We start from the raw sequence: 25,599 nt of genomic DNA, 5'->3' as shown, positions 1-25,599 counted from the left end.
TTGTATATTCAAACACTGCTATATATAGTCCCTTTTCAAAGAAGAACCCCTTAGCACCAGTAATGGACCAAACTCTGACTGCTTAGAGATAATGCATCTTCTTTTGGTACCCACTTGTCTCCCAACATTTTTTTCATTTAAAAAAGTAACTTTTTAATTGAGGAACTTTAAAGTCCTCAGAGGGGTCTTTACCGAGAGATTCTTAAAGAATAACAAAGGTTGCAGGAACACGTGGGTCAGAAGCCCTGAGCAGGAGGACAGAGCTGTTCTTACAGAGGAACTCTGTCTCACTGTCATTTTAAATATACCCCAGAACTTTGACTCAGTTTTGTCAGAGAATTGGGACAAGGTGAGATGGAATTCACCTTAAGCATATTCAGTGAGAATGACTCTTGTCAGATCCAGAAGGGGAGCGTGACTGGTTTGGTTGCACTGGACACTGAGCCTCAGGAGATGCCACAATGACACTTTAGAATGGAGTGTAGGAGACAGGGGGTCACCAAATATTGATGCCACACAGGGCATAGCTGCCAACATTTCCCTTTTTTAAAGGGAAATTCCCTTATTCTGAATAGGATTCCTCACAAGAAAAGGGAAAAGTTGATAGCTATGACACAGGGCACTTCTGAAATTTGAGACCCCAAGGACTGCCACTGTCAGATATGCATAGTAGTGTGAGACCTCTGGGAAATACAAATGCCTTCCTTCTTCTCTGTCCTAATCACCCCAAACATATCCTGATTTGTCCAACCTAGACCCTGAAGGAGAATGCTCCATTCCAGAGGCACTGCACACTGCTGGCAAACTTATTATAGATGCCTGACCACCCAATAAGGTTAGGAACTTTCATCTAGAAAGCTGCACATGCCAAATATTCTTAAGGCCTATACTGGGCCTGACTACCCAACATGGCCTTTGGGCTCTCCTGGACAGTGAGAGCTTCCTGTTTGGACCAGTGTTTTGCCTGAACAACAGTCTTCTGGACTCTGGTGTGGTCTTTGGTTCTGACTCCCTGACACAACTCCCTGACCCCCTTCCAACAGCTGTCTACAGCCCAGCCCTAGCACAGGGTAAGATTCCATGGCACTACAATTTGCATAGGAATCCCAGAATCTCAGTGATGGAGCCAGCTACATGTGGATGTTCCTACTCAGCTGTTGCCTGTCCTAGAAGGGCAGGTGTGACTAAAGTCACTCCCCACTGGTCTGCCTAATAGCAACTGGTGCCTCTTATACATATGGTTCCAGTGATGACATGTATGCTGCTGTACTGTGGAATCTCAGCATGGCAAAGCAGTTCCTGTGCTGTTGTGTGCATGATGGGATCACACAATTTCCACTCAGATACTCCTTAGCCGTATGAATTGCATCCACAGTCCTTGAGTGCACTAAAATTATTGCTCAGTTTCATCTAGCTTGAAAACACACACACACATTATGAATGGCATAAAGCATAATGAATTGCATGAAGAAAGACCCAGAAGAAGTCTTAAGTGGATGCTTTCTTTCTGCATTTAGGTTGCTCTGCTTTGCCAGAAGGTCTTTCGGTCTCCTTGTCATTTTTCCCCTCTACATAACCTAAGTAACACTGATATATTGCATATTTTCATTTAGCTCTTTGAAGCACAATCCACTTAGCGATTAGAAACCTCACACAATTTAGCAGATACCATCAGTGCAGAAACTTGCTACAAGCATGTCCCTTAATAAGCAAAGCGAATATTTGAAGTGTGGTTTGTGGTTGCTGCTTTTCGTTCCTGGATTATAAAATGAGGACGAGACAAGTTTGATGGGTACTCTAGATTACCTTTGCCCAGTTCCTGTGACTCAGATGATATGTAAAGGATGGCTTTCCATTACTTGTCAGAGGCCCACTTGCCCCATTATAACCCATGCCCATTGTGCTGAAAAAATGTCTAGAAGCATGAAAATGTGGACACTAGCAAACTTTTAGCAATATGTAATAGACTGTTACTGAGTCTAAAGGAATGGGGTGAGCCCTCAGCCTTCCTGAACCCAGGCCAGTGAGAAATGAGTCCAAAACTGGAAATTCTTGGCAATATGGGGAATGCACTGTTTTTGTTTCCATTTGTTTGAAATATGTACTTTGGTTATAGCTCCTTCTATTTGTGTTCTTAAATGGTTTATTAGGTGGAAGCTATCAAGGGTGCAATTTAGGGAAGGCTGGACAGGAGTGGGAAGAAAAATCATTAACCCCTATGTTTCAGAAGAGATGTGTGTATTCTTCAGGAAGACACATCTTTGGTTATCATGTGAGGTACCAAACTGAAACAGCAAATGCTTTTAAAATACACCAAGCCTGTGCACCTTTCTGGGAATCTCACCGTACCACTGATATAGCTCTGCTTCCAACAACTAAACCTTTCAGTGGTACTTCTGGGTGGTGATAACTATGGTTCAGCCTAGTGCCTCCCAGATGTTGCTAGAACTTCAACTCCCATCATTCCTCACTTGGCCATGTTGGCTGCTGTTGGTGAGTGTTGTAGTGCTAACATCTTGAGGGCCTCGGGTTCAGGAAGGCTTGGCTATAGTCCTAGTCATATATTAGTCTTTAGTGTAGAAGAGACAGGAGGCCAAGCTTCCAGGACCCAGCCCAAGTTGTTTGCCCAGCTATCCCTCCCATCAATTTCTCTATTAAGCTTCACTCCTGTGACCTGATTTTGGTCACTAGAGACTCTTCTCCCTCCCTCCCTCCCTGCCTCTCTTTCTCTCTCTCTGTCTGTCATAGAACTATTAAGCCAATGATTTCAAGAATCCATTCAAGCTATTTTTATATGTGGAAATGTATTAAAAACATAGTTTTACTTCTGGTAAAACACAGCATAATCCCAAGGATTCCATTAATATTTTTGTAATCTCTTTCCCTTGCAGTGAGATGATGACCTTGCATCTTTGACACTATTGGTGAAAGGAAATGGATCAAACTGTGAGTAATGGGTTACTTCCTCACATACAAACACAAAAGTCCTTTTCTCTCCCCAGCCCCAGCCCCACCACTGCCAATTGCTTTTAAGGCCACCTTTTATCATTGTTTTTCCTTCTGAAACATGCATTTAAATAATTGAGGACTTTGGTTTCACCACTTTCTTCTCTCCTGTCAATGAGGGTTGCAAACAAGATTGAATCTATTGTGGGGAGGCATGGGGCTCTGTATGTGAAGGCTGCCGTGCAGAACAAAGGAAGTTCCTTGATAGCAAGTGAGACCACATCTCTCTCTAGCTGAACATAAAAAGGCCAAAAGAGCCTGCTGGATCAGACCAGTGGCCCATCTAATCCAGTATCAAGTTCTCAGAGTGGCCATCCAGATGCTTGAGGGAAGCTGTGTATCTTCCATACGGACTGACAGCTGTTCTTCAGAGTATCAGACAAGACCTTTGTGACGATGCCAGGGACTGAACCTGGGATGTTTTGCATGCAAAGCATGTGCTCTGCCACTGCGCTATGGACAATAGCTCAGGATCATGCATGTACAGTGGTACCTCAGGGTAAGTACTTAATTCGTTCCAAAGTTCCATTCTTAACCTGAAACTGTTCTTAACCCGAAGCACCGCTTTAGCTAATGGGGCCTCCTGCTGCTGCCATGCCACCGGAGCACGATTTCTGTTCTCATCCTGAAGCAAAGTTCTTAACCTGAGGTACTGTTTCTGGGTTAGCGGAGTCTGTAACCTGAAGCGTATGTAACCCAAGGTACCACTGTACACACAAACACATAGCACCAGGCTGGGACCTTCAATACAAATAGCACACCAGAGTCAGAAGATCCTGTTGGCTACACAGCTGCTTGCAACCCTGCTTGTACTCTGGAAAACATTGAACACACTTATGGTTCTATAAATAAATACATACATAGAAAAGATGGAAATATTCAAATGCAGAGTGTTAATTGCCATTGGCATCTCTTATGAGTAGAATCAATTCACCAAGGATATTCTAACCAGAACAACCCACTACTTCACGCTCAAATGTCTCTTGAGTAAAACAAGTTGCTGTTAGGGATGAATGTGGCATGTCCCTTTGAGGCAACTGTATGGACATTGTACTTCTAAAAAAGAGGGGTGCTTCAAACTCCCCACCTTCCAGATTCAGATTCAGAACATGGTGTGATCCAAAGTGTCTTTGTTTGTTACAGCACTGTCTGGGCACCTCAGCAGAGACAAATGTTGGAATGGGATGGTTCTACAGCTCTCACATAGGAAGTGGCTTGTAGGTCCAGGAGGTGTCTCAGGTACCAACTACCCTGTCCCTCTGTCTCTGGGGACCCAGAGAAACACTGCAGCCAGTTAACGATGACAAAGGCTTTAGCTTTGCTTCAGAAACAGAAGCAGGTAATTTAAAACTCTCAAATCCGGGATGAAATTTGGATGTGTTCCTAATAGCTAGCCAGGATCATATATGCAAAAAGATGTATTCACTTACGAAGGGATGGGAGTGAAGATGCCTGCCTGTGGACTATATTATTTGTGAACACAACACTTGTCTAAAGCGTGTAAAACAAAGTCAAGCCATACTGAATGCATTCATTATCGAGCCATCAAATTTGCAGAACGGGGATGAAATCTGTTTCTGTTTAGGCTATATCTGGAACAACTTATTATTATTATTATTTTTTACAGTGTTGCTTGTACCATTAACGTGCATGTGTGGAAAATGTAAGTTGCCCTTTCCAGTCCAGAACTGCAGCAGTACCATTTGGTAGTTATTAGCATAAAAACAACATTAACTGTTTCTCCATAGTGCTGAACTCTTTGTGGCCTTCCTAGAAATAATAGATGAAAACTATCCCCAAATAAATACCCACACTTCTAATAAATATTAACCATGGTGACCTTTAAATATGAAGCAAAGAGTTCTGCTCTATTGCTTTGTCCCCGATAATGTGAAAACCACCCCACGGGGTTGAAAAATTGACTGTTCATCGGTCCTCAGGCTGTGTTTGGACGTTTGTTCCAAGAAGGCTGTGTGCCAATGTTCATGAGTGGCTTCATCTTCAAAACACATAGTCTTGCTTTCTTTCAGCTTTCCTAATTCTTCACATTCTTTCCTAGCAGGGGGAAAAATAATATGTTGGCTGCATTAACAGCAGAAACATTTGGAAGGGTAAAAACAAACAAACAAAAACAATCAATTTTCAAGGTCCACTTGCAGATGGATGGAAGTGTTTATGAAACATTTATTGTTCGGTCACAAGAGAAAATGTTGCTGTAATAGCAAAAGAGAGGCATGAAAATAGTGGGAGATTATTTCTACCACCCACCCCAATATGCATTAAAATATGCTACTTTTCAGTTTGCAGTGACTTTAGGGGAAATGGGAATTTGGAACAAGGCAGAATTAAATAGGGTATATACAGTATCTTACAATATCTTGAAAGTCATAGAACAAATAGTGTCAATAGAGAAGACATGATTCTCAGCAAGGTTTAAACCAGGGGTGTGGAACCTGTGGCCCTTGATGCTGTTGGATTTCAACCCCTATCCAATCCAGCCAGCAATAACAGTGGTCAGGTATAATGAGAGTTGCAGTCCAGCAACAGCCAGAGAGTCACAGGTTCCCACCCCTACCTTATGTTCAAAGCCAAGACCCAAGTTAGGCACAATAGTCTTTGGTGACAAAGCTGCAGCAGAGATTTAAAATCACAAAACACGCAGCAAAGAAAAGCGTGTACCGTATTTTTCGCCCCATAAGACGCACTTTTTCCCCTCCAAAAATGAAGGGGAAATCGGGGTGCGTCTTATGGGGCGAATGCCTGCAAGCCTCGCGCGCCCGGCAGGAGGTCCCACCGGATGCGCGAGGCTTGGGGCGGCAGCCTGTCGCCCGAAGCACGGGGAGCCCTCCGGAGGGCTTCCCCTGCTTCGGGCAAGTGTCAGCAAGCCTCGCGCTCCCGGCAGGAGGTCCCACCGGGTGCGCGAGGCTTGGGGCGGCAGCCTGTCGCCCGAAGCACGGGGAGCCCTCTGGAGGGCTTCCCCTGCTTAGGGCAAGTGTCAGCAAGCCTCACGCTCCCGGCAGGAGGTCCCACCGGGTGCGCGAGGCTTGGGGCGGCAGCCTGTCGCCCGAAGCACGGGGAGCCCTCCGGAGGGCTTCCCCTGCTTAGGGCAAGTGTCAGCAAGCCTCGCGCTCCCGGCAGGAGGTCCCACCGGGTGCGCGAGGCTTGGGGCGGCAGCCTGTCGCCCGAAGAACGGGGAGCCCTCCGGAGGGCTTCCCCTGCTTAGGGCAAGTGTCAGCAAGCCTTGCGCTCCCGGCAGGAGGTCCCACCGGGTGCGCGAGGCTTGGGGCGGCAGCCTGTCGCCCGAAGCACGGGGAGCCCTCCGGAGGGCTTCCCCTGCTTAGGGCAAGTGTCAGCAAGCCTCGCGCTCCCGGCAGGAGGTCCCACCGGGTGCGCGAGGCTTGGGGCGGCAGCCTGTCGCCCGAAGCACGGGGAGCCCTCCGGAGGGCTTCCCCTGCTTAGGGCAAGTGTCAGCAAGCCTCGCGCACCCGGCAGGAGGTCCCACCGGGTGCGCGAGGCTTGGGGCAGCAGCCTGTGATTCGGGCTCCCCGTGCTTTGGGCTCCCCGTGCTTCGGACTGCTTGCGCGCACGCAGAAGCTTGGGACGCGCTGAGCTCGGCACGCCCCAAGCTCCTGGTGTAGCGCAGTGATCTGCTAGCCTTGGGAGAGCCCCGCGGCTCTCCCAAGGCTAGCGGACTGCTTGCGCGCACGCAGAAGCTTGGGGCGCGCTGAGCTCAGCACGCCCCAAGCTCCTGGTGTAGCGCAGCGATCCGCTAGCCCTGGGAGAGCCCCGCGGCTCTCCCAGGGCTAGCGGACTGCTTGCCGGAACGCAGAAGCTTGGGGCACGCTGACCTCAGCTCGCCCCAAGCTTCTGGATTAGCGCAGGGGTCCGCTAGCCCTGGGAGAGGCGCCCGGCTCTCCCACGCTAGCGGAGACCTTGCCGGCACGCAGAAGCTTGGGGCGCGCTGAGCTCTGCACGCCCCAAGCTCCTGGTGTAGCGCAGCGTACCTGGGGGGGAAATAATTTTTTTTCCTTTATTTCCCCCCAAAAAAACTAGGTGCGTCTTATGGGCCGGTGTGTCTTATGGGGCGAAAAATACGGTATATATAGGCTGTAAAACCTTTTAAATGTGCCCTTTCTAGTGAAAGTATCCCACTTTTCCAAAGCATCCCACTTCCCTAGCACAGAGATAGACCACATGTTTAGTAAGTCATAAAATGGTTTACTTACAAAACTATTCAAAGTTCAGATTCATGTGCTTTTCCATACAGCAGTCAGAAAAAAATTGCACAGGCAATAAAATGTTGCTTGGTTACAGAACGGTAATACACACCACCACTTAAACAACCCCCCCCCCTGCTAAGACCATTCATGCAAAATGCATAGGAAGGTGCCTGCAACACTAGGGCATTTCCCAGGAATAGGAATACTCTTGAGTCGGGATATAAGAAGGAAACAATTTTATTCTAACTTGTATTTCTCACAATCAACGTTGCTTTCATTCTGCTGCAGTTCAACTCCCACCAGATATTATGTTATTATTTTCACTGTACACTGTTTAACAAGACTTATGTAACATACATAACTATTGATCTAATACAGTGGTACCTCGGGTTAAGAACTTAATTCGTGCCGGAGGTCCGTTCTTAACCTGAAACTGTTCTTAACCTGAGGTACCACTTTAGCTAATGGGGCCTCCCGCTGCTGTTGTGCTGCCGCCGTGCAATTTCTGTTCTCATCCCGAGGCAAAGTTCTCAACCTGCGGTCCTACTTCCAGGTTAGCAGAGTCTGTAACCTGAAGCATTTGTAACCCGAAGCGTTTGTAACCCAAGGTACCACTGTATATGTAACTTACATTCATTTAAATGTAAAGGAAACACCAAAATGAAATAAAATGAGATAAATTAATTCTTTGGACATTTAAAAACAGCAACAATAAGAATACTGATTATCTTCCCTTGAGTATAGTGGTACCTCGGGTTACATACGCTTCAGGTTACATACGCTTCAGGTTACAGACTCCACTAACCCAGAAATAGTGCTTCAGGATAAGAACAGAAACCGTGCTCCGGCAGAGCGGCAGGAGCGGGAAGCCCCTTTAGCTAAAGTGGTGCTTCAGGTTAAGAACAGTTTCAGGTTAAGAACGGACCTCTGGAACAAATTAAGTACTTAACCCGAGGTACCACTGTAGTTTCTCTTCCTGATCACAGATGAACTTGCACACTGCAGCCATTTCTGCTTCCTAGAATCATAGAATCATAGAATCATAGAGTTGGAAGAGACCACAAGGGCCATCGAGTCCAACCCCCTGCCGAGCAGGAAACACCATCAGAGCACTCCTGACATATGGTTGTCAAGCCTCTGCTTAAAGACCTCCAAAGTAGGAGACTCCACCACACTCCTTGGCAGCAAATTCCACTGTCGAACAGCTCTTACTGTCAGGAAGTTCTTCCTAATGTTTAGGTGGAATCTTCTTTCTTGTAGTTTGGATCCATTGCTCCGTGTCCGCTTCTCCGGAGCAGCAGAAAACAACCTTTCTCCCTCCTCTATGTGACATCCTTTTATATATTTGAACATGGCTATCATATCACCCCTTAACCTCCTCTTCTCCAGGCTAAACATGCCCAGCTCCCTTAGCCGTTCCTCATAAGGCATCGTTTCCAGGCCTTTGACCATTTTGGTTGCCCTCCTCTGGACACGTTCCAGTTTGTCAGTGTCCTTCTTGAATTGTGGTGCCCAGAACTGGACACAGTACTCCAGGTGTGGTCTGACCAGAGCAGAATACAGTGGCACTATTACTTCCCTTGATCTAGATGCTATACTCCTATTGATGCAGCCCAGAATTGCATTGGCTTTTTTAGCTGCCGCGTCACACTGTTGGCTCATGTCAAGTTTGTGGTCAACCAAGACTCCTAGATCCTTTTCACATGTACTGCTCTCAAGCCAGGTGTCACCCATCTTGTATTTGTGCCTCTCATTTTTTTTGCCCAAGTGCAGTACTTTACATTTCTCCCTGTTAAAATTCATCTTGTTTATTTTTGCCCAGTTCTCTATTCTGTCAAGGTCGTTTTGAAGTGTGATCCTGTCCTCTGGGGTGTTAGCCACCCCTCCCAGTTTGGTGTCATCTGCAAATTTGATCAGGATGCCCTTGAGTCCATCATCCAAGTCGTTGATAAAGATGTTGAATAAGACCGGGCCCAAGACAGAACCCTGTGGCACCCCACTAGTCACTCTTCTCCAGGATGAAGAGGAACCATTGATGAGCACCCTTTGGATTCGGTCAGTCAGCCAGTTACAAATCCACTGAGTGGTAGCATAGTCAAGACCGCATTTTACCAGCTTCTTTACAAGAATATCATGGGGCACCTTGTCAAATGCCTTGCTGAAATCAAGGTAGGCTACATCCACTGCATTCCCTTCATCTACCAGGCTTGTAATTCTGTCAAAAAACGAGATCAGGTTAGTCAGACATGACTTATTTTTCAGAAATCCATGCTGACTTTTGGTGAGCACAGCATTCCTTTCCAGGTGCTCACAGACTGTTTGCTTAATGATCTGCTCCAGAATCTTCCCTGGTATTGATGTCAGACTGACTGGGCGGTAATTATTTGGGTCCTCTCTTTTCCCCTTTTTGAAAATAGGGACAACATTTGCCCTCCTCCAGTCTGCCGGGACTTCGCCTGTTCTCCAGGAATTCTCAAAGATGACTGCCAGTGGTTCTGAGATCACATCTGCCAGTTCTTATAATACTCTTGGATGCAGTTCATCTGGCCCTGGAGACTTGAATACATCTAAACTAGCCAAATATTCTTGTACTATCTCCTTAGTTATTCTGGGCTGTGTTTCCTTTGCTGAATCATTTGCTCCAAATTCTTCAGGTCGGGCATTGTTTTCTTTATCGGAGAAGACTGAGGCAAAGAAGGCATTGAGTAGTTCAGCCCTTTCTGTGTCCCCTGTTTGCATTTCACCATCTTCTCCTCTGAGTGACCCCATTGTTTCTTTGTTCTTCCTTTTGCTACGAACATACCCATAAAAGCCTTTTTTGTTGCTTTTAACCTCTCTAGCAAGCCTGAGTTCATTCTGTGCTTTAGCTTTTCTGACTTTGTGTCTACACGTGCTGGCTATTTGTTTGAATTCCTCTTTGGTGGTTTCCCCCCTTTTCCATTTTTTGTACACATCCTTTTTTAATCTTAATTCAGTTAAAAGTTCTTTAGATAGCCACCCTGGCTTCTTTAGGCACCTTCCATGTTTCCGTCTCATTGGTATTGCCTGATGTTGTGCTTGTAGTATCTCCCTCTTAACAAACTCCCAGCCATCATGAACTCCCTTTCCTTTTAGTATTGTTGTCCATGGGATCTCACCCAGCACTTCCCTAAGTTTTATGAAGTCGGCTTTCTTAAAGTCAAGAAATTGAGTCCTAGTATGCTTGGCTGCTCCTTTCCGCTGTATAGTAAACTTCAGAAGAGCATGATCACTCGCGCCTAATGATCCTTCCACTTCTACCCCACTAACCAGGTCATCAACATTGGTTAGGACCAGATCTAAAATGGCTGTTCCTCTTGTTGCTTCTCCCACTTTCTGGACAATGAAGTTGTCTGCAAGGCCAGTGAGGAATCTGTTTGACCTTATGCTCTTGGCTGAGTTTGACGTCCAACAAATATCCGGGTAATTGAAGTCCCCCATTACTACTATCTCCCTTCCTTTTGCATGCTTGGCCATCTGTTCCAGGAAGGCATCATCTATGTCCTCCGTTTGGCTTGGGGATCTATAGTAAACTCCCACAATGAGGTCTCTGTTATTCTTCTCTCCCTTAATTTTGACCCAAATGCTCTCACTTTGGCTTTGAGGATCTAAATCTTGGATCTCTTCACAGGTGTACACATCCCTGACATATAACGCCACTCCTCCTCCTTTCTTGTCTGGTCTGTTTCTCTGAAATAGATTGTATCCCCCCATTATTACATTCCAATCGTGGGACTTATCCCACCAGGTTTCAGTGATGCCTATTATGTCATATTTAGTTTGCTGTACCAAGAGCTCAAGCTCATCTTGTTTATTTCCCATGCTTTGCGCATTAGTGTACAGACATTGAAGACCATTAATCATTCCCCCGTGTCTCTTATTTAAGGATTTTTTCCTCCCACCACTAGGTCCGCGTGCTGTTTGCTCCATTTGGTCTATGACATTTGGATGATCATCTTCATTAATTGATAGACTCCTACCTTTAGGAGCACTGTCTCCCTCCCCCACATTAGTCAGTTTAAAGCCCTCCTGATGAGGTTTCTGAGATTTTTGGCAAAAACATTTCTCCCAACTGTTGTGAGGTGCAGCCCATCACTTGCCAGAAGTCCATCTTCAAGAAACTGCAGTCCGTGATCTAAGAATCCAAACCGTTCCTGTTTACACCATTTGCGAAGCCAGCTGTTCACTTCCACTATTTTCCCCTCTCTCCCTGGGCCACGTCGTTCAACTGGGAGGACAGATGAGATGACAATTTGTGCATTTAGTTGCTTCAATTTCCTGCCGAGAGCCTCGTAGTCTCTTTTGATCTTCTGGAGGCTATTGCTTGCAGTGTCATTGGTTCCCACATGAACCAAGAGGAAGGGGTATTTGTCAGTGGGTTTTATGATTCCTTGCAGTCGTTCAGTTACATCTTGGATCTTAGCCCCGGGGAGACAGCACACTTCCCGAGACATCTTGTCAGGCCCACAGATCACTGCTTCTGTTCCCCTCAGTAGGGAATCCCCTATCACCACTACACGCCTCCTCTTGGGTTTGGTCGGGGTTCTTCCGTGAGCTGTCCGTTCCAAGGTCGCCTGCACATTCCCTGAGGACTGACTTTGCTGCTCGTCTTCATATACCTGATCGACTGTAATGAGGGAGAGATCCTCAAATGGAGTCTGCTCTTCGTCTTCCATGCTAGGGGAGAGGACCTCAAAGCGATTGTGTATTTCTAAGCAATCAGAGTGAACCCTGGGCCTCCTACTTCTTTGAGTCACGTTTCTCCATATATCTGGCTCCTGTGTTGGTGAACTAGACTCCTTCTCAGGGGAGTCCCCTGTCTCCTCCTTGGTGGAGACGGTGTGCTCTGTTGCTTCCAAGAAGAGCTCCAGCTCTCTAATTCTTTGGAGCGTAGCTACACGTTCCTCCAGTTGCTGGACTTTGTCTTTTAAGAGGGCAATCAACATGCAATTGCTGCAGGTAAAGCTGCCTGCAACCTTTGGCAAGATGGCAAACATTGCGCAGGAATCGCAGGCGACTGCAGCTGTTCCCTCCCCTTCCATCTTGAGATCGTGTCGTTGGGGTTGGCTACAGAGGTCCTCCATCATAAAAAGCTTGAAGACAGGACAAATAACTTCCCCCACACAAAAAAAACCTAGATCTCTCCCAACAAACGTTTGAGACTAGCTCCCCTAAATCTAAAAGATGGATCTAACTCTTTTTGCTCCTCCTTCAACTCAAATATCTATCCATCTTTACTGAGGGAAAGTAACAGAGCTTTTACATAACACTTAGTTAGAGGAGCAACATTCCTCACCCCCCCTTTGCTAAGAATAATAGGGGTGCCTCCCCTTATCTTGTAAGACAGGGAGATTTCAAGGGAGATATCTAACTGCTTGCTTCATCAGCATGTTTCTCAGAAAAGGATGCCTGGGAATTGGACAGAAGAGGCAAAAATCTGAAAATCCTGCTTCACAGCATCACTACTTAAAACAATAATTAAACTATTGAGAAATATTGAAGGGACAACAACAAAAAAAAATATTGAGATTTGTATGCCTGATACTTCACTGGTGTAAATATTCAAAGGTCTCTGGCCTGGGAGACATTATACGTGAGGCTTATGAACACCTTAAGAATGATGCCTTCTACTGAGGCAGACCATTGGCCAACCTAGCTCAGTATTGTCTACACTGACCGGCAGTAGCTCTTCAGGGTTTCAGGTGAGGAGTCTTTCCCAGGCTTACCTAGAGATGCTGGAGATTTAATCTGAGGCCTTCAACATACAAATCAAAAGGCTTTACCAATAAGCTATGGGCCTAGAGCTCTTCCTTGTGAAAGATGGCACCTTATATTTCATGAGGGTAATAACAGGGTACATTACCTTGCCAGTTTTCTCTGAATTATTCCACCCATTGAATTTTCTTTCTTAACTGTCTGTCATTCTTTTTCCTTCTTCTCACCAAGTACACATGGACTGTTGCTTGGGATGGAGAGAAGATCTCTAATCTACTGCATAACACAATAGTTAAAGAGTGTTAGACTTCAGTTCAGATGCAGGAGCCCCTTTGCTTGGGTTCCCCATTCAGCACTGAGGTCTCGCCAGATGGCCTTGACTAATAGTTATATGAACCTAAGTCAGCCATGTCTATTAAGTCACTAGCCCTTGCATTCATGCTGTGTCTATGCATACATGTGTTTAAAACCTAAATGGTTACACACCTGAACAGGTCTAGTTCCATGTTTTGGCAAACCCTGAGCAAGCTGCCCTTGGTGTTCCCTTGAGGTGACTGAGCATCCTCCATAAAACCAGCCACACTTTTAGCCCCCAGCAGAAGCATTGATGCAGCCTCCCTCTGTCCTGGTAGGAGAGGGTTTGGATGAGCTGGAGGGTGGGTTCTCCCTGACATCAGCACAGGAATAGCCTGGGAGCCACAGCAGGACAGTAGGGATGTGAGATTGAATTTGCTGTTGCTAACTATTAGATTTTATTGAGGATATGGCTATGCTCTATCTCCACTGCCAGAGGCAATATGGTTCTAGATAACAGTTGGAATCACAAATAGGAAAAGTGCTGTTGTGCCTTTCTTGTGGGCTTCCCATAGGCATCTGATTGACTATTGTGAGAACAAGTTTTTGGACCAAATGGGGCTTTGGCCTGATGCAGCAGGGGTGGTGGAGGAGGAGGAGAAGGAGGAGGAGGAGGAGGAGAAGGAGAAGGAGAAGGAGAAGGAGAAGGAGAAGGAGAAGGAGAAGGCTACTTTGCTTCCTGTACTGGTGTCTTGTATTTCCTTCATTTCCTGGGAACTATATCAATTGAAATGGAGGAGGGTTTCCCCCTCCTTTTTCACAAATTATGAGGAACCTTTCTCTAATAACAGACACACCCAGTCATGGTCAGAGTTGGAAGAGAGAGAGAAATGTGGTTCTGTTAAACCATGGAACGCTGCTAGATTCTACTGTAACCATGTAATTAGTGCTTATTCTATCTGGGATTTGCTTGTCAGATATGATCTTATTTAATTACATGCCCATGCAAACACTTTCTTTGTATGCATTCATGCAAGCAGTTTGTATGCAAAATAGTTGTGCAATTGCACACCCAGAGAGAGATGCAAACTGATCTGATTAATGTCCCTTAGGGCCCTTGGATAATTTCAACAAGATTGCTAGACCAAAACTGGTTTCGGTAAAACTGGTCATTTTATCTTTTCAGATTTGAGAGTCGCATTTGTACAGAGGCCTTGTAATCATCTCTTTCAAATGGTGCAGCCAAGATCAAGACAAGCTGATAGGAGCTGCGATAATTAAAACAGAGGCTTTCATTTCTAAGTGCAATATTTGGAACATATGAACCCTTTCACAAAAGTCCCCTTCAGAGGCATCTTTGGATGAATTCAGTAGGCACACCTGCCCTGGGTCCTATGGGGGATAAGTTTTAGGGTGGGCAAGGGGGGCATTCAATTCAGGAACATGTTTTAGATTAAATGTGATTACTCCTCAAGGGTAGGGATGTTGAAAAACTGACAAGAGCAGAAGAGGAATGAGTTTGCAGGGCATCAGTTGAAGAAGGAGCAAAAAGGGTTTTCTTGTGTGTGTGTGTTTCTTGGTGGCTGATTAGCTGTTTTCCCTGTGTAAAGGTCAGAGGGGGCAGGGTTTCTGTTGAGGCAGGGGATTAGCTGTGGGAGGAGCTTATCAGAGTTTGCAGGGTAGCGGCGCGCGCAGTTAGATCCATCTTTTAGATTTAGGGGAGCTAGTCTCAAACGTTTGTTGGGGGAGATCTAGGTGTTTTTTGTGTTATTTGTCCTGTCTTCAAGCTTTTTATGATGGAGGACCTCTGTAGCCAACCCCAACGACACGATCTCAAGATGGAAGGGGAGGGAACAGCTGCAGTCGCCTGCGATTCCTGCGCAATGTTTGCCATCTTGCCAAAGGTTGCAGGCAGCTTTACCTGCAGCAATTGCATGTTGATTGCCCTCTTAAAAGACAAAGTCCAGCAACTGGAGGAACGTGTAGCTACGCTCCAAAGAATTAGAGAGCTGGAGCTCTTCTTGGAAGCAACAGAGCACACCGTCTCCACCAAGGAGGAGACAGGGGACTCCCCTGAGAAGGAGTCTAGTTCACCAACACAGGAGCCAGATATATGGAGAAACGTGACTCAAAGAAGTAGGAGGCCCAGGGTTCACTCTGATTGCTTAGAAATACACAATCGCTTTGAGGTCCTCTCCCCTAGCATGGAAGACGAAGAGCAGACTCCATTTGAGGATCTCTCCCTCATTACAGTCGATCAGGTATATGAAGACGAGCAGCAAAGTCAGTCCTCAGGGAATGTGCAGGCGACCTTGGAACGGACAGCTCACGGAAGAACCCCGACCAAACCCAAGAGGAGGCGTGTAGTGGTGATAGGGGATTCCCTACTGAGGGGAACAGAAGCAGTGATCTGTGGGCCTGACAAGATGTCTCGGGAAGTGTGCTGTCTCCCCGGGGCTAAGATCCAAGATGTAACTGAACGACTGCAAGGAATCATAAAACCCACTGACAAATACCCCTTCCTCTTGGTTCATGTGGGAACCAATGACACTGCAAGCAATAGCCTCCAGAAGATCAAAAGAGACTACGAGGCTCTCGGCAGGAAATTGAAGCAACTAAATGCACAAATTGTCATCTCATCTGTCCTCCCAGTTGAACGACGTGGCCCAGGGAGAGAGGGGAAAATAGTGGAAGTGAACAGCTGGCTTCGCAAATGGTGTAAACAGGAACGGTTTGGATTCTTAGATCACGGACTGCAGTTTCTTGAAGATGGACTTCTGGCAAGTGATGGGCTGCACCTCACAACAGTTGGGAGAAATGTTTTTGCCAAAAATCTCAGAAACCTCATCAGGAGGGCTTTAAACTGACTAATGTGGGGGAGGGAGACAGTGCTCCTAAAGGTAGGAGTCTACCAATTAATGAAGATGATCATCCAAATGTCATAGACCAAATGGAGCAAACAGCACGCGGACCTAGTGGTGGGAGGAAAAAATCCTTAAATAAGAGACACGGGGGAATGATTAATGGTCTTCAATGTCTGTACACTAATGCGCAAAGCATGGGAAATAAACAAGATGAGCTTGAGCTCTTGGTACAGCAAACTAAATATGACATAATAGGCATCACTGAAACCTGGTGGGATAAGTCCCACGATTGGAATGTAATAATGGGGGGATACAATCTATTTCTGAGAAACAGACCAGACAAGAAAGGAGGAGGAGTGGCGTTATATGTCAGGGATGTGTATACCTGTGAAGAGATCCAAGATTTAGATCCTCAAAGCCAAAGTGAGAGCATTTGGGTCAAAATTAAGGGAGAGAAGAATAACAGAGACCTCATTGTGGGAGTTTACTATAGATCCCCAAGCCAAACGGAGGACATAGATGATGCCTTCCTGGAACAGATGGCCAAGCATGCAAAAGGAAGGGAGATAGTAGTAATGGGGGACTTCAATTACCCGGATATTTGTTGGACGTCAAACTCAGCCAAGAGCATAAGGTCAAACAGATTCCTCACTGGCCTTGCAGACAACTTCATTGTCCAGAAAGTGGGAGAAGCAACAAGAGGAACAGCCATTTTAGATCTGGTCCTAACCAATGTTGATGACCTGGTTAGTGGGGTAGAAGTGGAAGGATCATTAGGCGCGAGTGATCATGCTCTTCTGAAGTTTACTATACAGCGGAAAGGAGCAGCCAAGCATACTAGGACTCAATTTCTTGACTTTAAGAAAGCCGACTTCATAAAACTTAGGGAAGTGCTGGGTGAGATCCCATGGACAACAATACTAAAAGGAAAGGGAGTTCATGATGGCTGGGAGTTTGTTAAGAGGGAGATACTACAAGCACAACGTCAGGCAATACCAATGAGACGGAAACATGGAAGGTGCCTAAAGAAGCCAGGGTGGCTATCTAAAGAACTTTTAACTGAATTAAGATTAAAAAAGGATGTGTACAAAAAATGGAAAAGGGGGGAAACCACCAAAGAGGAATTCAAACAAATAGCCAGCACGTGTAGACACAAAGTCAGAAAAGCTAAAGCACAGAATGAACTCAGGCTTGCTAGAGAGGTTAAAAGCAACAAAAAAGGCTTTTATGGGTATGTTCGTAGCAAAAGGAAGAACAAAGAAACAATGGGGTCACTCAGAGGAGAAGATGGTGAAATGCAAACAGGGGACACAGAAAGGGCTGAACTACTCAATGCCTTCTTTGCCTCAGTCTTCTCCGATAAAGAAAACAATGCCCGACCTGAAGAATTTGGAGCAAATGATTCAGCAAAGGAAACACAGCCCAGAATAACTAAGGAGATAGTACAAGAATATTTGGCTAGTTTAGATGTATTCAAGTCTCCAGGGCCAGATGAACTGCATCCAAGAGTATTAAAAGAACTGGCAGATGTGATCTCAGAACCACTGGCAGTCATCTTTGAGAATTCCTGGAGAACAGGCGAAGTCCCGGCAGACTGGAGGAGGGCAAATGTTGTCCCTATTTTCAAAAAGGGGAAAAGAGAGGACCCAAATAATTACCGCCCAGTCAGTCTGACATCAAAACCAGGGAAGATTCTGGAGCAGATCATTAAGCAAACAGTCTGTGAGCACCTGGAAAGGAATGCTGTGCTCACCAAAAGTCAGCATGGATTTCTGAAAAATAAGTCATGTCTGACTAACCTGATCTCGTTTTTTGACAGAATTACAAGCCTGGTAGATGAAGGGAATGCAGTGGATGTAGCCTACCTTGATTTCAGCAAGGCATTTGACAAGGTGCCCCATGATATTCTTGTAAAGAAGCTGGTAAAATGCGGTCTTGACTATGCTACCACTCAGTGGATTTGTAACTGGCTGACTGACCGAATCCAAAGGGTGCTCATCAATGGTTCCTCTTCATCCTGGAGAAGAGTGACTAGTGGGGTGCCACAGGGTTCTGTCTTGGGCCCGGTCTTATTCAACATCTTTATCAACGACTTGGATGATGGACTCAAGGGCATCCTGATCAAATTTGCAGATGACACCAAACTGGGAGGGGTGGCTAACACCCCAGAGGACAGGATCACACTTCAAAATGACCTTGACAGATTAGAGAACTGGGCAAAAATAAACAAGATGAATTTTAACAGGGAGAAATGTAAAGTATTGCACTTGGGCAAAAAAAATGAGAGGCACAAATACAAGATGGGTGACACCTGGCTTGAGAGCAGTACATGTGAAAAGGATCTAGGAGTCTTGGTTGACCACAAACTTGACATGAGCCAACAGTGTGATGCGGCAGCTAAAAAAGCCAATGCAATTCTGGGCTGCATCAATAGGAGTATAGCATCTAGATCAAGGGAAGTAATAGTGCCACTGTATTCTGCTCTGGTCAGACCACACCTGGAATACTGTGTCCAGTTCTGGGCACCACAATTCAAGAAGGACACTGACAAACTGGAACGTGTCCAGAGGAGGGCAACCAAAATGGTCAAAGGCCTGGAAATGATGCCTTATGAGGAACGGCTAAGGGAGCTGGGCATGTTTAGCCTGGAGAAGAGGAGGTTAAGGGGCGATATGATAGCCATGTTCAAATATATAAAAGGATGTCACATAGAGGAGGGAGAAAGGTTGTTTTCTGCTGCTCCGGAGAAGCGGACACGGAGCAATGGATCCAAACTACAAGAAAGAAGATTCCACCTAAACATTAGGAAGAACTTCCTGACAGTAAGAGCTGTTCGACAGTGGAATTTGCTGCCAAGGAGTGTAGTGGAGTCTCCTACTTTGGAGGTCTTTAAGCAGAGGCTTGACAACCATATGTCAGGAGTGCTCTGATGGTGTTTCCTGCTTGGCAGGGGGTTGGACTCGATGGCCCTTGTGGTCTCTTCCAACTCTATGATTCTATGATTCTATGATTTAGGGCACTATAAGCAGAATGAAAGACTGTTCCAACACAACCCGAGGTGGGTTGCACATAGCAAAGGTAAAAGGAACCCTGACCATTAGGTCCAGTCGTGATCGACTCTAGGGTTGCGGCGCTCATCTCGTTTTACTGGCCAAGGGAGCCAATGTACAGCTTCCAGGTCATGTAGCCAGCATGACTAAGCCGCTTCTGGTGAACCAGAGCAGCGCACGGAAATGCCATTTACCTTCCCGCCGGAGCGGTACCTATTTATCTACTTGCACGTTGACGTGCTTTCGAACTGCTAGGTTGGTAGGAGCAGGGACCGAGCAACAGGAGCTCACCCCATGGCAGGGATTCGAACCGCCAACCTTCTGATCGGCAAGTCCTAGGCTCTGTGGTTTAACCCACAGCGCCACCCACATCCCAGATAGGGTTGCACATAGGGATGTACAAAACTGTCATAAGAACCTAGGAAGACCCCTGCTGGATCGGGTCAAAGGCCCATCTAGTCCAGCATCCTGTGCGCACAATGGGCAATGAGATGCTTATGGGAAGCCCACAAGCAGCACCTGAGCACAATAGCACTCTCCCTACCTTCACTTCCCAGTAATTGCGCTAGGAAGGCCTACTGCCTCTTACAATCGAGATGGACCATAGCTATCATGGCTAATAGCCACTGGTAGCTTTATCTTCCATGAATCTGTCCAACCTTCTTTTAAAGCTACCCAAGTGGCTACGTTCTACCTCCACTGTTGGAGGCCACCTCTGAACAGCAGTTGCTGGGAGTTGCAGGTAGGCAGAGACTGCTGTTTTGCTCAGGTGCTGCTTCCCCGTTTCCCACAGGTATCTGGTTATCCACTGTGATAACAGAGTCCAGGTCTAGATAGGCCTTTGGCTCAATCCAGCAGGGTTCTTTTTATGTTCTTATGACAGTTTTGTCCATCCTTAGATTCTTGATCTTTGGCCATAGCTGGTAAACTTGATGCTCAGAGCTTAGCTGTTTTCACAGCCATCAAATTGAATGTAAAATCCTCTTGGTGGAAAGCTTCCCCCTTCCTTTGTATATTGCCAGCCTAATGGCTGCAGAATCCAGTCCTTAATTGACTGAGTAGCTTGTATAATGCGGATGGTTAAAATGACGAGATTGGACAGTTATTTCTTGAAATTTGTGTGCCGTTCTGTGACGGCTGTTGTTGTTAAATGCCCTACTAAAACTAGCAAGTCGTAGCTATAGCAGTCATTTTGTTTAGCTGAGGATTATTACACATTTTATGTTCCTGGTCTTTACATTTTATTGGGAGTATTTTGTTAGCTTCATAAATTATTCCATCACTAAGGAGGCAGCAGGCATGTAAAGACCAGATTCAACATAGCTTCTTCTGTGGCTTTTGTTTGTCAAAGCAAAATGGGTCCTCCTCTACCTCCTGGCTTGAAAATAAAACATTATCCTATCTTATTTTTAAAGAGGCACGTTCACTCTGCAGGGAAACTTCAAAAGTAGAGACTCAGCTTAAACTAATTTGCTCCAGTGCACACATGAAGCTCTGGCATATTCCATATTGTGTGAGAGAGAGCTCCATGCACAAACTGCACCTCCTTCTTCTGACCACAATAAATTATAGGGACTGGGTTGTGCTGTATATTAGGGATGGGGAAGAAATCCAATTCAGTTAGCAATTAAACTTCATCTGCAGTTTCCAAAATAATACATAAACGGAAACACATCAATTCTTCAAAATTTGTAGTTATCTGAATTTTGCAGTGCAGTTCTTCAACCAAGTAATGTACAATGGTAGTTTGGCTCCCGAACAGCTTAGTTGAAGAACAAATCAGCTCCCAAACACTGCAAACCTGGAAGTAAGTATTCTGGTTTGCAAACATTTTTCGGAAGCCAAACATCTGTTTTGGCTGTCGGCATTGTTTCCAGTGCCAATCAGAAGCCACACCTTGGTTTGCAAATGTTTTGGAAGTCGAACGGACATCCAGAACCGATTCAGTTTGAGAACCAAGGCACCAGTGTATATAAAAATGCTCATGCTAGGGTAAAGTGTACGTAAAAGGGCATACATTTGTGAAAATAACAAAAAATGGGAAATTGCTTTACAAGATTGTATATACCAAAATGTATACATTCAGCAGAAATCCGAACTAAAATGCTGATTTAAAGAGAATGCATTTCAAGAGAAGTCAACAGGACTCATACTGGATGATCAAAACCTCTCTGGGCACTCTTAGACACCTTTATGATGTTGTCAGGCAACATTGCCTGAAGAGCAACATGAAGCAAGAGATTGGGAGTAGTATTGGAAAGGTTACCAAATGAAAGTTTCCCAAGGGGGTATCACATGTCCGAGAGATTGGCATCAGAGCAACCAGTGCTGGTTTTGAACTATAAAGGCTTAAAGGGCTCAGAACTGCAATACCTCAAGGATGGGTCTTTCCATATGAAGTGACCTGGATGGACTCTGTGATCATCATTGGGAGTCCTTCTTTGTGTACCTCTTCCATGACAAGACTGGAAAGTGGCAACACGGGCCTTTTATGTGGTGGCTCCCCACTTATGGAATGTTCTTTCCAAGGAAGCTTTTCTGGCACCTTGATAACATATCTTTAGGTGCCAGGCAAAAACATTCCTCTTCTCCCAGGCCTTTGGCTAATTAAACAATCTATGGCCTTTTAAACTGTGTTGGGGAGTGTTTTTGTTTGTTACTACGTCATGTATTTTTGTGTTTCTATAGAAATTTAACAAATAAAGTAGTAGTAGTAGTAAAACCAGGTAAAAATATTAATCAGTATTTAAAGGTAAGTTGGTTTTTGCTTGCATACATTACCATTATAGAGGCATTCATCCTGAATATGGAAGGCCAAAATGCAGTGATGGATAATGTGGTGGAGCAGCAATGATCACATCACCTTCCAATCGCTGAGCTGCACCCACTTACTGGGAAATGGAGAGGCAAGGCAAAGTGACCAGGGGTCAGCACATCTGCACTGTGTTCATCTTACCTTATCCCCTCCCAATAATAATAATAATAATAATAATAATAATAATAATAATAATAATAATAATTTTTTAATTTATACCCTGCCCTTCCTGGTTCAGAAAACAGGGCTCAGGGCAGCTAACAACAAATTTTAAACACTTAATTGTAATACAACATAGAAGCAGCATAAAATACAGTATAAAAGCATGAATAACAATAAAATTCAAAGTTCAAAAATCAATTTGGGGGAAATCCATCCAATAAGCATTAGTCACCAGGGCTAGCTGGCTGAATTAGTCCTACTTGGGCCAGCGAGGAGGCCAGGGGAGAATTAGCTGTGGGGTCTCAGGGACATCAGCACAACTCCTCCCTGCAGGCAGCACCTATACTATGCTTTTAATGTACTTTCTTACAAACGTGCATTTATGCAATGTGGTTTACTGTAAAATATGCATTTTATATGAAATTTGTCACATTCCTTTCAACCAAGAAGTGCATTGCTAAATTTAGAGAAATGCAAACAGCAGCCAGTCATTTTAACCATTGTTCTGTACTGCCTGCCCCGATACCTTATAAATACTTTTATAAATAACTAAGGAAAATCCACAGGGAAACATATTAACCCAGGAGGTATGGAACAGATTAGTTTGTATCAGAATTTGAATGATGATGATGATGATCCCACAAACATCCTTAGTACGAAAGTTCCATAAGATCCCTGCATTTAACCCTAAAATGGTGGTCTCCCTGTCTGAGAAAAGCAAACTTCTGGATACCATTTCTCTGGCATCCACTTTGTGTGCAAGGCGCTGAAATGATGTGTGTCATTCCAATCTAACATTTTCTGTGAGTGATGCTTACATTTTGACTCTACTTTTTATTCATATTTTTCATAAGGAGAAGCTAAAGTTGCTGCTCTCCGCCAGGGTCACCAAGAGTTCACTAAATGCTGATAGACTGTGTTCTGTATTAATGGCGCTAAGCTAACTGCCTCCCAGTTCTGCCAGATCCCTTTCTTTAAAGAAATAGCTCTGTATTTCACGAGGAAATATTTTGTAAAGCTTTCCCTGCTGATAATTTGTCTGAAAAAAGAGACAGGCTTAATTATTTATATTGACTTGGAAAGTTGGGTATTAGATACGTTCAATAAGATCTGTGCTTTGTTTATGCAGAAATATATGGAAAGAGATAAATATATCCAGATTGTGGAAAGAGCTGATTTCTTATTTCTGAGCTTCATTTCTGCAAGTAGCATTGTTGCCTAATTGTTTGCGTTTTTAGCCCAGTTTGCAACCCGGAACTTAACTAACAATTGGAAGTTAAATTGGAAGTGCTGATTTGTCAATAACCTTTAATATAGACTAATGAACGGGGGGGGGGAAGCTTGGAGAAATGACTTCAGATCTCTGCCATGCTTTTATTGTGTGGCCTTGGTCAAGTCTTGGCACTTCAGTATGGGGTATGGGTAAAGCAAAGCAGGAGCCAAGCAAGCTAACAAACATTGCTCAGGGGAGACTTGTTCCGCCAGGCAAAAGTCCTGCCTGACTTGAAGCTATTTTTAATCCTTCCAAGTCAGAGGGAGGCAATGGCCAACTTTGGCTCCTCCAAACACTGAGAATGACTTAACCAGTAAGCTAGCCTTGGTTGCTCACTAGCTCTCTGGGTTCTTTGTTACAGCCCTCCCTGCCTATCTCATGTGATACTAGGGATGGAGGAGAAATTCATTTTGGTTTTGCATTTTAAGGCAAACCTTCATAATTTGCACTTCCCAAAACAAGATGCAACCCGAAACACAGCTGTCCTTCAAAGTTCTCTGAGTTTTGTGGTGCAGTTTTCAACCCCCAAATGTATACAAAAATGAGTATGTAAGGGAAAGGGGTGCATAAAATGCATATATTATTGAAAATAAACATACAAAAATGCACTGTATTGGGGAAAATTCCTTGCAAAATGTGTATATTAGGAGAAATGTGCACTAAAATGCTGATAAATCTTCAGAATGGCTTTTTAAAAAAATGCAAATGGATGCAGAAATGTAGTGAAGTAAACTCAAGAAACTAAAAAGAGAAACTGAGAGAAGCCACAGTCAACAGAAATGTCGGTCCTTATATGATGCAGCTTTATTGTTTAGACTGTTAAACACTTACATGCTTGCCTCATTAATATCTGCCTTTGCCCAGACAAGAACTGCATGCATGTTAAAGCACTGCTGTTGTTATTGATGTATTTCCTATAATGAACAGTTGCTTAAATATCCTATTTAGGGAGAAGATAAGAAGCTCAGCCTTTTTGAGTAAAGTGTCTCTGTCCAACTTCTACTCTATTGCAGATTGATTAGTAGCCCAGAAACCCCCACACTGTGCCTTCTGGCTTTGTGCCATGCACTATGAACTGGCAAGTCAACTGAGTTCAGACAGCGAGCGTCATTTATGGTTTCGAAGAAGCAAATAAGCCTGCCTCCCAACCACTCGAGATGGGGGGAGGTTATGAAGCCCTTGCAAATTGCAGTCACCTTTACGTCAGGAGGTTAAAGATCATGCTTGTCAACAGGTCAAGCTACAGTGCTAATTCACCTCACTAATGAGTCCCAAACATCCCATAGAACATATGTCAGCAGCTCTGGCCTGCCTCCAGTGAGTAAATAAAATGAAAACCTTATGGAGGAGGTTAGCCTAGCTTTTTGTCACACTTGCATGGGAATTTTCCCTTACTGTTATCTCTGCCATAGCTGCATTGCTTTTACCATCTTGTTGTATGTGTTTCATTCATGTGCTGAGTGAAAATGAGGAATTTTATCATTATTGCCGGGCTATAGCCATAGACCACTTTTGGATGCAAATAGAAAACATAAATAAAATAAATTAGAGCTTTAGGGGGCTTAACTTTCCTCCCTTCCCAGAGAAAATGCAGATGCAAGAGCCAGATTGGCTTCCACCTCCCCAGTTCTCTTACGCTCTAAGTTCCCTGTCCAAATTGCCTCCCTTTTCTAAAAGGTAAAAGTCAGATTTGGCTATGCTTGCTGCCTGAGCCAGAAGCTGTCTCAGAAATCTCTCAACTGCTACAATTTTTAGGGACAATTTACACACTTTCCAATCCACTGACCTGGGACAATCACAACTGAGACCATGTGTGTGTCTTCTTTACAGATGACAATCCTCGATTTGAAAGAAGCATTTGCAGGTGGGACCTTAAAGTTGCCCATCAACAGGCAGCACTCAGACAGCAGACTGAGGAAGCACACAGGTCAACTGGCCACCTTCTTTCCCGCAATTTATTTACTTTTATTTAACAGGATTTAATTATATACCACTGCGCACGCACACATGCACACACACACAATTGGTGTAAAATAATAGTCTTTAAACAGTAAACATAACAAAATTATCAAAATATAGATAAAACTAAGAGCTTTTTAAAAAACTGTTTGTTGCACACCACCTCAAGCTCCAAGTGGTGTGAGATTCCCGGGGTTCCAGGGTTCATAATTCTTTTGGAATG

The 25,599-nt window shown here is 44.8% G+C and overlaps 1 long non-coding RNA gene across 1 annotated transcript in view; it reads left to right on the top strand.

Moving 5' to 3' along the window:
* LOC309537521 overlaps nt 1–25,599 on the top strand; it is a 113,865-nt gene that overhangs the window by 18,002 nt on the left and 70,264 nt on the right. The window contains exon 3 of the long non-coding RNA XR_014221950.1: nt 2,892–2,946. This is a non-coding gene — a long non-coding RNA (uncharacterized lncRNA). The remainder of the gene's footprint in view (nt 1–2,891; nt 2,947–25,599) is intronic.

The sequence above is a fragment of the Podarcis vaucheri genome (genome assembly GCF_965113315.1).
Source record: "Podarcis vaucheri genome assembly, chromosome: 7".
NCBI lineage: Eukaryota > Metazoa > Chordata > Lepidosauria > Squamata > Lacertidae > Podarcis > Podarcis vaucheri.
The sequence above is the reverse complement of the archived record's forward strand: the minus strand, read 5'-3'. Positions and strand labels throughout refer to the sequence as shown.